This window comes from Oryx dammah, unplaced genomic scaffold (genome assembly GCF_014754425.2).
Source record: "Oryx dammah isolate SB20612 unplaced genomic scaffold, SCBI_Odam_1.1 HiC_scaffold_1, whole genome shotgun sequence".
NCBI lineage: Eukaryota > Metazoa > Chordata > Mammalia > Artiodactyla > Bovidae > Oryx > Oryx dammah.
In genome coordinates this window covers 87,378,704-87,388,564 of record NW_024070185.1, presented here as the reverse complement: position 1 = coordinate 87,388,564, position 9,861 = coordinate 87,378,704, and the positions used below count along the sequence as shown (strand labels likewise).

Sequence of the window (9,861 nt, the reverse complement as noted above, 5' to 3'; positions counted from 1 at the left end):
GTGGCCTTGCAGAGTTGTTTACAGAACAAATGAAAAATGATGGAGACTTGAAAGAAGACCAAAGCAGTGGGCTGAACAAGAGACAATAAAATGACCTGGATGACAAAGATGGGTGAGAAAAAGTGGGCCAGGTTGGCTTGTCTGGAGGCAAAGCTGAGATGGAGTTTGCGGTGCAAGATGCTTGTTAAGGACCAAACTCCATAGGAGGCAGGAGGAGGCTAGAGGAATGGGCAGAGGGAGAAGTGGGGCTTTGTGAAGCCACACATACCCCAGCCTGGTGGGCTCCCCACTGAGGGTCCCCCTGGGGCCTGGTGGGCTTTCCTTTCTCCTTTACTCCTCACTCCCTCAGCTGCCCCAGGAGTAATGGCCTCCAGCCAAACAGCAGAGGCTCCATTCTGCACAGAAAGAAACAGAGGATCAGAAGGGTTATGAGATCTGCCCAGGACACACAGGGTTAGGAACTGGCCATTCTGTCTGACTCCAAATCCATGTTCATGACCACGGCCTCAGCGAGCTTGAGTAACGACCTGCTGAGAATCAACTATGGAGGTGGTGGTTCCCCAAGACAACACCTTTGCAGTGTAACAGAGGAGCTGCCACTTAGGTCACGGGGTGGTGCCAACTGAATGAGAAATGATGAAATGGATGAAAGCAGTCATCCTTTCCAGAAGACAAATTGCCATGAAAGGGAGGATATAGGGCAATGGCTGGAGGTACAGCAGGAAGTATAGAACAGATGATAGAAGACTTGGAGGTATGTTTAGAAGAAAGGTGAGGGCAGGACTTCCCTGATGGTCCAGTGGTTAAGACTCTGCCTTCCAATGCATGGGGCTGGGGTTTCAATCCCTGGTCAAGGATCAAAGATCCTACATCTACCTTATGCAAAAACAAAAAAAGAATACAGGTGAGGGCTTTAGATTAGAACAGAATGGAAGAAATGGAGATCCAGGAAAGAGGTGGGGGTCAAGAGGATAGGTGGAGCTATCACCCTAGAAAGGACAGTGGGAGAGATGGAGGAACTGGGGAGCAGATCATTTGGGGTTGAGCAGGAAATAGGTGGTTCTAAGGAGGAGATCCGTTTTCAGAGAAGAGGTTAAGAAATTCCAAAGGATAGTGACTATAAACAAGGAATGTAACAGTTCTATTAGCATCAAGCCATTAGCCACTGTAACTGCCCAACAGTGCACCCTGAAGGGAATTCAGGATGGAGGAAAACAGAAAATATTCTGTGCTTTGGATACTGGCCCTAAATAGGTAAGACATATATATGCTTAGTCGCTCAGTCATGTCCCACTCTTTATGACCCCATAGACTGTAGCCTACCATGCTCCTCTGTCCATTCTGATTCTCCACTCAAGAACTGGAGTGGATTGCCACATCCTCCTCTAGGGGATCTTCTCCACCCAGGGATCAAACAAGGTCTCTCGTATTGCAGGTGGATTCTGAGCCACCCAGGAAGCTCAAGAATACTGGAGTGGGTAGCCTATCCCTTCTCCAGGGGCACTTTACCGACCCAGGAATCAAACCAGAATTTCCTGCATTGTAGGCAGATTCTTTACTAGCTGAGCTACCAGGGAGGCCTGTAAGACACATATATCAAGGAATAACTTCAGTGGACTCAGATTCTTGCATCTTCTTATACATAGAAAAGCACTGAAATCATTAAGTTGAGATGTCTGAATTTTTGTGATTAACAGTACTCTTATGATATTCAACTACATGTTTTTTTTTTCCCCCCCAGCAAAAGAAACTTGTATATACCCTGTCTCTTCCCTTACCTCTTCAGAACAGTTCATTCAGAGCAACCTGAGAGGCTGTCTCCTGAGTATAGTCCTCAGTGCATGCATACTAAATTGCTTCAGCCGTGTCCAACTCTGTGTGCCCTATGGACTGTAGCCCACCAGGCTCCTCTGTCCACGGGGATTCTCCAGGCAAGAATACTGGAGTGGGTTGCCATACCCTTCTCCAGGGGATCCTCCCAACTCAGAGATCAAACTCGTGTGTCTTATGTCTCCTGCATTGGCAGGCGGGTTCTTTACTACTAGCGCCTCCTGCTAAATCCAGTATAGTCCTCAAAAAGATCCCCAAATAAATCTTAACTTGCAAATTTAGGTTGTACACTTTTCTTCAGTCAATGGGACACACCAGGGATTCCTAAGAGCCAAAAGTCATTCCCACCTTTAGGGCTGAAGGAATGGGAAGACAACTGAATTTCTAGAACCAGTGGAATTTCAGAGGGAATTTTAGAGGTAGGGCCACTGGGAGGCGCTGTAGTTTTAAAGGAATACAGTTGCTGCTGGAGAAGTGGAACCAATGATGGAAGGAAACAGAATACCCCAGCTTCTCTCTTCCCAGTCTCTGACTCCTATTAGCGCCTTCCATTAGCCAAACTCACAAGAAGCCAGAGGTCCAGGGAACTTGGTGGTGGGGAGTGAGGGGCCAGCCTCCCAGGAACGAAGCAGGCAAGGCAGAGTAAAGGGAGGTGGACCACAGCTGTCACCGTGACTGAGTCTGCAGATAAATCTATCTGTGCTCATGGTAGGAAGCCAAAAGACTTTGATGACCAATGTGGAGTTACACCTGATCTCTGTAACACAAAAAGCAAGACTGTACTTAAAAAGTTAAGGTAGTCCATTTAAGTAAGAAAACTGAGGTGAGGATGAGCACTTACAGAGCCTGCTGAGGAAAAGAGATGCTGCTGCTGACAAATGAGGAAAAGCAAAGGTGTCCCTGTTCTGCGTTATGAATCCACCATGACTATATGAGGGCAGAGGTGTGATTTTCTAAAGGTTCATCTGCTGACATATGAGCTGGAAGATAGCATATCATTCGGTAGAAGGTCCATTCGATGATGCAGGTAGAGGCGGGGAGGAGAGAGGGCAGACTAGCAGGAGTGGGAGACGGGCAGTGGGGAGAAGAAACACAGAGATGGAAGTGGCTGCGGAAGCAGCAGCAAGAGCAGCACAGTGGTACTGAGGAGAAGCAAGGGGAGGTGGCTGCTTGGATCCTTTGGGATGCACATCCAAGGGAGGTGGGAGGGAACAGAAAGTCCCTAATTGTGCCCCTGAAACATAGGAGCTGCCTCACAGGAGGGCAAAGCAGGCGTCAGGGGTGACAAGTTCACTAAAACCAGAGGTTCGAGTCATCCTGGGGGCAGGCTGGGGAACGAAAGAAAACTCATTTCCCACAACAAGGTGGGAAGGGATGGACACTAGGGAAGAGAAGACAGAATGAGAATACAGGATGTTTAGACAGGAAGAAATGTGAGTCAAACCTAGATCTGACCCTGGAGAAAGGTTCCCAGACTGAGGTGGGCAGATGTCTTCTCTGTAGGGACCCTAAGGTGCCTGGAGGTAGGACTGTCTGTGGTATAGGAATCCTCTGTAACAAGTCACCTGAGGGAAAGAAACCTGGATGCTGAAAACTGGGTGTGCCCAATGGTTCAGCATCAAGAACATCCTTTTTATTTTTTCTATTTTTTTTTAAAGATTTACTTATTTTTAGCTACTCTGGGTCTTCATTGCCACACAAGGACTTTCCCTAGTCATAGTGAGCCAGCACCACTCTCCATTGAGGTGTGGGGATTTCTCATTGTGGTGGCTTCTCTTGTTGCAAAGCACAGGCTCTAAGTGCAAGCTCAGTACTTGTAGTGCATGGGCTTAGTTGCCCTGTGGCATGTGTAATCTTCCCAGACCAGGGATTGAACCTGTGTCCCCTGCATTGGCAGGCAAGTTCTTAAGCACTAGAGCACCAGGAAAGCCACAACAGTTTTTTTTTTTTTAATTTAGTTTTTTTGAATTGAGGTATAGAGATCCAAATAGTCCACTCTAAAGGAGATCAGTCCTGGGTGTTCTTTGGAAGGAATGATGCTAAAGCTGAAACTCTAATACTTTGGCCACCTCATGGGAAGAGTTGACTCATTGGAAAAGACTCTGATGCTGGGAGGGATTGGGGGAAGTAGGAGAAGGGGATGACAGAGGATGAGATGGCTGGATGGCATCACCAACTCGATGGACATGTGTTTGGGTGAACTCTGGGAGTTGGTGATAGACAGGGAGGCTTGACGTGCTGCAATTCATGCGGTCGCAAAGAGTCAGACACGACTGTGCAAATGAACTGAACTGAACTGAATTGAACTGATAGCTGATTAACAATATTATAAAAGTTTCAGGTGTACAACCGAGGGATTCACAATTTTTAGAATCATACTACATTTATAGTTATTATAAAATCTTGGCTTATGTTCCCTGTGCTGTACACTATATCTTTGTATTTTATTTATTTTATACATAGTAGTTTGATTCTCTTAATCCCTTATTCTTATCTTACTCCACCACTCCCTTTCCTCTCCCAGTTTGTAACCACAAATTTGTTCTGCATATCTGTGAGTCTGTTTCATTTTTGTTATATTTGCTGGTTTGTTTTACTTTTTAGATTGAACATATAAGTGATAACATATAGTATTTGTCTTTCTCTCTGTCTTATTTCACTTAACATAATACCCTCCAGATCTATCCATGTTGTTGCAAATGGCAAAATTTTATTTGTTTCCATGGCTGAGTAATATTCCTGTACACACACACACATACACACAAACACACACAGATATATATGTATTGATTGTTCATCTATATGTGGGTTAATTTCTGGGCCTTCTATTCTGTGTCATTAATCTATGTGTCTGTTTTTGTGCCATACCATATTATTTTGATCACTATAGCTTTGCAATATAGTTTGAAATCAGGTAGCCTCATACCTCCAGCTTTCTTCTTCTTTCTCAAAATTGTTTGGCTATTTGGGGCCTTTGTATTAATATTTCTACAAAATTTTAGAATTATTTGTTCTAGTTCTGTGAAAAATGCCATTGGTATTTTGATAGGGATTGCACTGAGTCTCTTGGGTAGTATGGTCATTTTAACAATATAAATTCTGCCAATCTGTGAAGACTGTGTATCTTTCCATCTGTTGTGTCATCTTCAGTTTCTTTCATCAGTGTCATAATTTTCCTTATATTCCTTTGTAAAATAAATTATAGCTTTTACTGAATAATTAATTTATTTAGAAAAAAATTTAGTGAATTCTATATTCCCATCAATTCCTTGATCATGTGCATGTTTAGTTTTATGTAGAAACAATTTCATGTTCCTCATTCTCCTCTAAAGAATCTATTTTCAGGGATGTTTTAGTTTATAATATAATCTCCACAAATACATTTCATGTTTCATGGAATTGAGAAAACATAATTCCTTTAGGCTTTCCCCATCACTGGACACTGGTTGTTTCTAATTTATCAATGCCATAAACATTGACATAATCAGAACCTTTGCACACCCAGCTTCCTTTGTGTCACTGGATGATCTCTCAGTATAAATCACAGGGAAAAGCAAACTTCCATACCTCTTGATTACCATTGCTAAGTGCCTTTCCTGAAATTCTTCATGTTTTCACTTCTGACAGCAATCAGTAGACCTGTGTTTCTGCAACCTCACAAGTTTGGGGTTTTCATTGTTTTTGTGGTTTTCATAGTAACAAATGATTTTTCTTATTTAATAGTTTTCAAGATGGTTATTCAAGAGTCTGGGCTCTTGACTGGTGGAGGGGATGCCATAACTCTGCCTTCATAGAGATTGGTTGGCTCCAAACCAAAAATGACAAGATTTTCCCCAATTTGGATAGGGAAGTAGGATGGGGAGAACCAGTCTACCTGTGGACTTGAACTTGTACAGACCCTCACCTACATCTTTCCATCAGAGGGCCTGTTTTGAATCTCACACTTATCTTTCTGGACTCACAGCATTGTTTTGGCTATTTCTAATTTAGATTATTTCTTCTAGACTCTGTGTGGGTTCTCACTATAGTCAAATGTTTATCACTTTTAGCTTTTTCAAAAAATATTTTATTATATATATAATTATGTATAATATAGTTACATTGTTATATGATTGTTTACATATTATATATTATGCATTATTATTTACACATAATTTTGTATACTAATAACCTATATAAGCTATAGTGGTATAATATTGATATATATTAATGTTAAAGTACTATTTATCTTTCATATGAATATGTGCTATGATTTATATAATACACAGGCATATATATTAATATACTTATATAGCCTATATTTATACATGTTTATATATGTTAATTATATGTGTTATTGCTCTTTCATATGGATGTATTATGTTTTATGATTTACACATACACGACTGAGCGACTAAACTGAACTGAACTGAAGTGATACATACTAACATAGGAGCTTCCCAGGTAGCTCAGTGATAAAGAATCCACCTGCCAATAGAGAAGATACAGGTTCAATTCCTGGGTCAAGAAGATCCCCTGGAGAAGGAAATGAAAATCCACTCCAATATTCTTGCCTGGAAAATCCCATGGACAGAGGTACCTAGCAAGCTGCAAGTGATGGGTTGACAAAGAGTTGGACACAACTGAGTGACTAAGCATGGATGCATACATACTAACCTACTTATACAATCTTTGTCAACATAATATTTATATATATTAATTATACATATTATTTATTCTTCATGTGTGGAGTCAGAAGCAACAATGCTGGGGCATCAATATGCTGACACTGGTGCCCTAGAAAGGACTTCACTGTCTCTGATGCACTTAGTAAGACTGAGAATAAAAATTCTGTATGTTTTCCCCCTGCAGCCACCAGCAGCCCCTGTGTTGTCATGGTTCTCAGACAGGGATTCCCTGGTGGATGTGTCACCATGAAGACGGCTGGCATCACCTGGCATTCCTGGATTTAGTAGATGTTGATGGTTCCCAGTTATGCTACCCAATTACTTCCCACATGAACAATGTCCATTGGCCACACAGTAAATGTGCAAATCTGGTCAGTGATCCCAAACTGAAAGCACACCCCCTGGATATGTTCCAGCCACAGTACCCAACAGATTGAAACGGCTCCACCTTCCAGCATCTCAGGACATCAAGGTGGTCAACCTTGAGAAGCCTAAGACAAAATCTTGGCAAATTCCTTACACAGCATCTTCAAGGAGTTCAGCAGAACTCTTGGAGAACTTCACAATGTGAAATCCTCTGCAACAGAGTTCCCAGTGTTGGCTGCACATCGGAAATCTTGAGAACTTCCTTATCAAAGAAACCAGAAATTTAAACCAAGAACCTCCAAAATAATAATAGTGAAAAAGATGTGCCAAATACTTTTCTAAGTACTTTAAATGGTCTTTCATTTTTGCAAATTCCCAAATTACATATACACCATCACTGTCTTTGTTTTATAGATGGAGAAACTGAGGCACAGAGAGCTTAAGTAACGGTTCACAGTCACAGGCTAGAGCCAGGCCTTGGCTTTGGCAACTCTGGTCAACCAGGCTGTTGACTGACCTACAGCCTTAGGAGTTAGCAATACCAGGTACCTGGGGACTAGCATGTAAAAAGTATGAGCTGAAATAAAGAGGCTTACTTGAAAGTCTGTTTAGAGGTAGTTTCCAAGGTCTTTCCCCAACCATCCACATCCAGGCAATAGCTTCCTGCCCACCCTGCTGAAGATAAGTTGTTTTTGCTTTGGAGAAAGTGGGATGGAGGCATCTGCACTGACACACCGCGTACAGACAAGAGTAAGCACAGCCAGGGAGAGGCTGGGCTGGCAAATGTTGCCACAGTAAGTCCACCACAAAGGGCCCTGCTCTTCCTTTCTGATAATTAAAACCCAACAGAAATTTTTGAGGATATCTAGAAAGCTGAACAAAATTACAAAAAGATGGAAAGAAGAAAAGATAAGAAATTAGAACACCATATCAGAAGATTCATCAAGCAAACTGTAGAAGTTGCAGGAAGAAAAAAGAAAGAGGTAGAGATAAAGGGGGGAGGGGAGGGAGAAAGGAAAAGAGATAAGGAAGGGAGGGAAAATGCAAAGAGGAAATAATAAAATAATAGCAAAATTTCCTTGAACTGAAGCACATGAATACTTAGATTGACCAAGATTGGGGTACAATGAGACCTTTCTATGTTGAAAAGCCTCACTGGGAGACACAGAGAGAGAGACAGAGAAAGAAAAGCAGGTCACATATAAAGAATCAGGATCAGAAATACTGGAAAGTAGACGTCCCTAGAGCCATGCCCTCAAAATAGTGAGGGGTAATTATTTCTGATTAGACTTTTATACCCAGCCAAATAATCAACAAAGGTGAAGATAGAACAAAGACAGTTTTAGATATTCAAAGTCTCAAAAAAGCCTTTTCATGAAGACGGCATTGAAGGCAAAGAAGGAAGCCCCTGACCCCCTCCTAAAGCCAAAGCAAAGGCTTTGAAGGCCAAGAAAGCAGTGTTGAAAGGCACCCACACCCACCCCAAAAAAAAAAAAAGATCTGGACGTCACCCACTTCCCAGCGGCCCAAAACACTGCGGCTCAGGAGGCAGCCCAAATATCCTCGGAAGAGCGCCCCTAGGAGAAACAAACTTGACCACTCTGCCATTATCAAATTCCCCCTCACCACCAAGTCAGCCAAGAAGAAAATAGAAGACAACACACTGGTATCCATTGTGGATGTCAAGGCCAACAAGCACCAAATTAAACAGGCTGTGAAGAAGCTCTATCCCATTGACATGGCTAAGGTCAATACCCTGATCAGGCCTGATGGAGAGAAGAAGGCATATGTTCCACTGGCTCCTGATTATGATGTTTTGGATGTTGCCAACAAAATTGGCATCATCTAAACTGAGTCCAGCTGGCTAATTCCAAATATAAAAGTTTTCACTATGTATTAAAAAAAAAAAAAAGGATCTCAAAAAAATTCTGCATTTTTCCTCAGGCAGCTACTATGAGATGTACTTCCCCTCACCCCTCAGGGCACACATTTAAAAGAGGAAACCATAGGATGCAAGGAATGGGACCCAATCCCAGACAGAGGGGAAGGGAAATTCTGGGGTGATAATGAGGGGACTTCCAAGATGGCCTTGAAAGAGCAGGCAGAGGATGACAGGAAAGCATGGTTCAGGAATGCAAAACTGGACACAGAGAGAGGCAGCTCAGACTGCTGATGGGACTTGGGATACTACTCATGATAAGTACAAAGAATCTGAAACAAATTAAAAAGACAACCTTTCAACTCCAAGGAATGTAAGAAATTGGTGCAGAAAAGGAAAAATAATTGCCATGTAATACATGGCTCAGTTCTCAGTAATATTTGCATGATCAAAATAATGTAAACACTGAATGTTAATCTAGTCAAAATACACTGTATTTGTACAGGGAGAATTGGGGTCTGGGAAGCACATTTATGGTGTGAATGTTTTCTAAATTTTGAAGAACCAATTGATTCCAAGAAATAATGGAAACTGATTACTGCTGGGAAAAGTGGATGAGGGCTGCCATTTCTCCCGACATGTCTTATACAGCAGATGGACCATGCAGATGATGTGCATACATAACTTTAGACCGGAGGTTTGTGGATCAAGTACTATGATCTGATACCCAATCAGGGAAAAAAGTGTTCTCCCTTAAGCCTCTGATTTTGGCAGTTTTGTGTCTTAGTGGTCTTGCCAGGAGGAACTGGCTGTAAAATATATTTCCACAGGGCTAAGTGAATTGATGCATTGGGTGAAGGTTCTTATGGTTGTCAGGCTGCATGAGGAGAGACTGCCAAGACTGATGGCTTATTTTATAGAAATTCATACTAAGTGGTTCTGCCAGTCACATGACCTACAGTTTGGCTGATCTTTGGGCCACTCCTGCTGGCGGCCTCAAAGGTTCATCTATCCTCAGGTCAGGGTGTCACCATTTGCTAAGAGGTCATGAAATGCACTCATACAAAAATCTAATCTAGTGGGAATGCAAAACAGTGCCACCACTTTGGAAAACAGTTT

At 42.2% G+C, this 9,861-nt stretch overlaps 1 pseudogene; it reads left to right on the top strand.

Moving 5' to 3' along the window:
* Positions 1–7,586: 7,586 nt before the first annotated feature.
* On the top strand, positions 7,587–8,759 carry LOC120861906 (annotated as a pseudogene).
* The last annotated feature ends 1,102 nt before the right edge of the window (positions 8,760–9,861 follow it).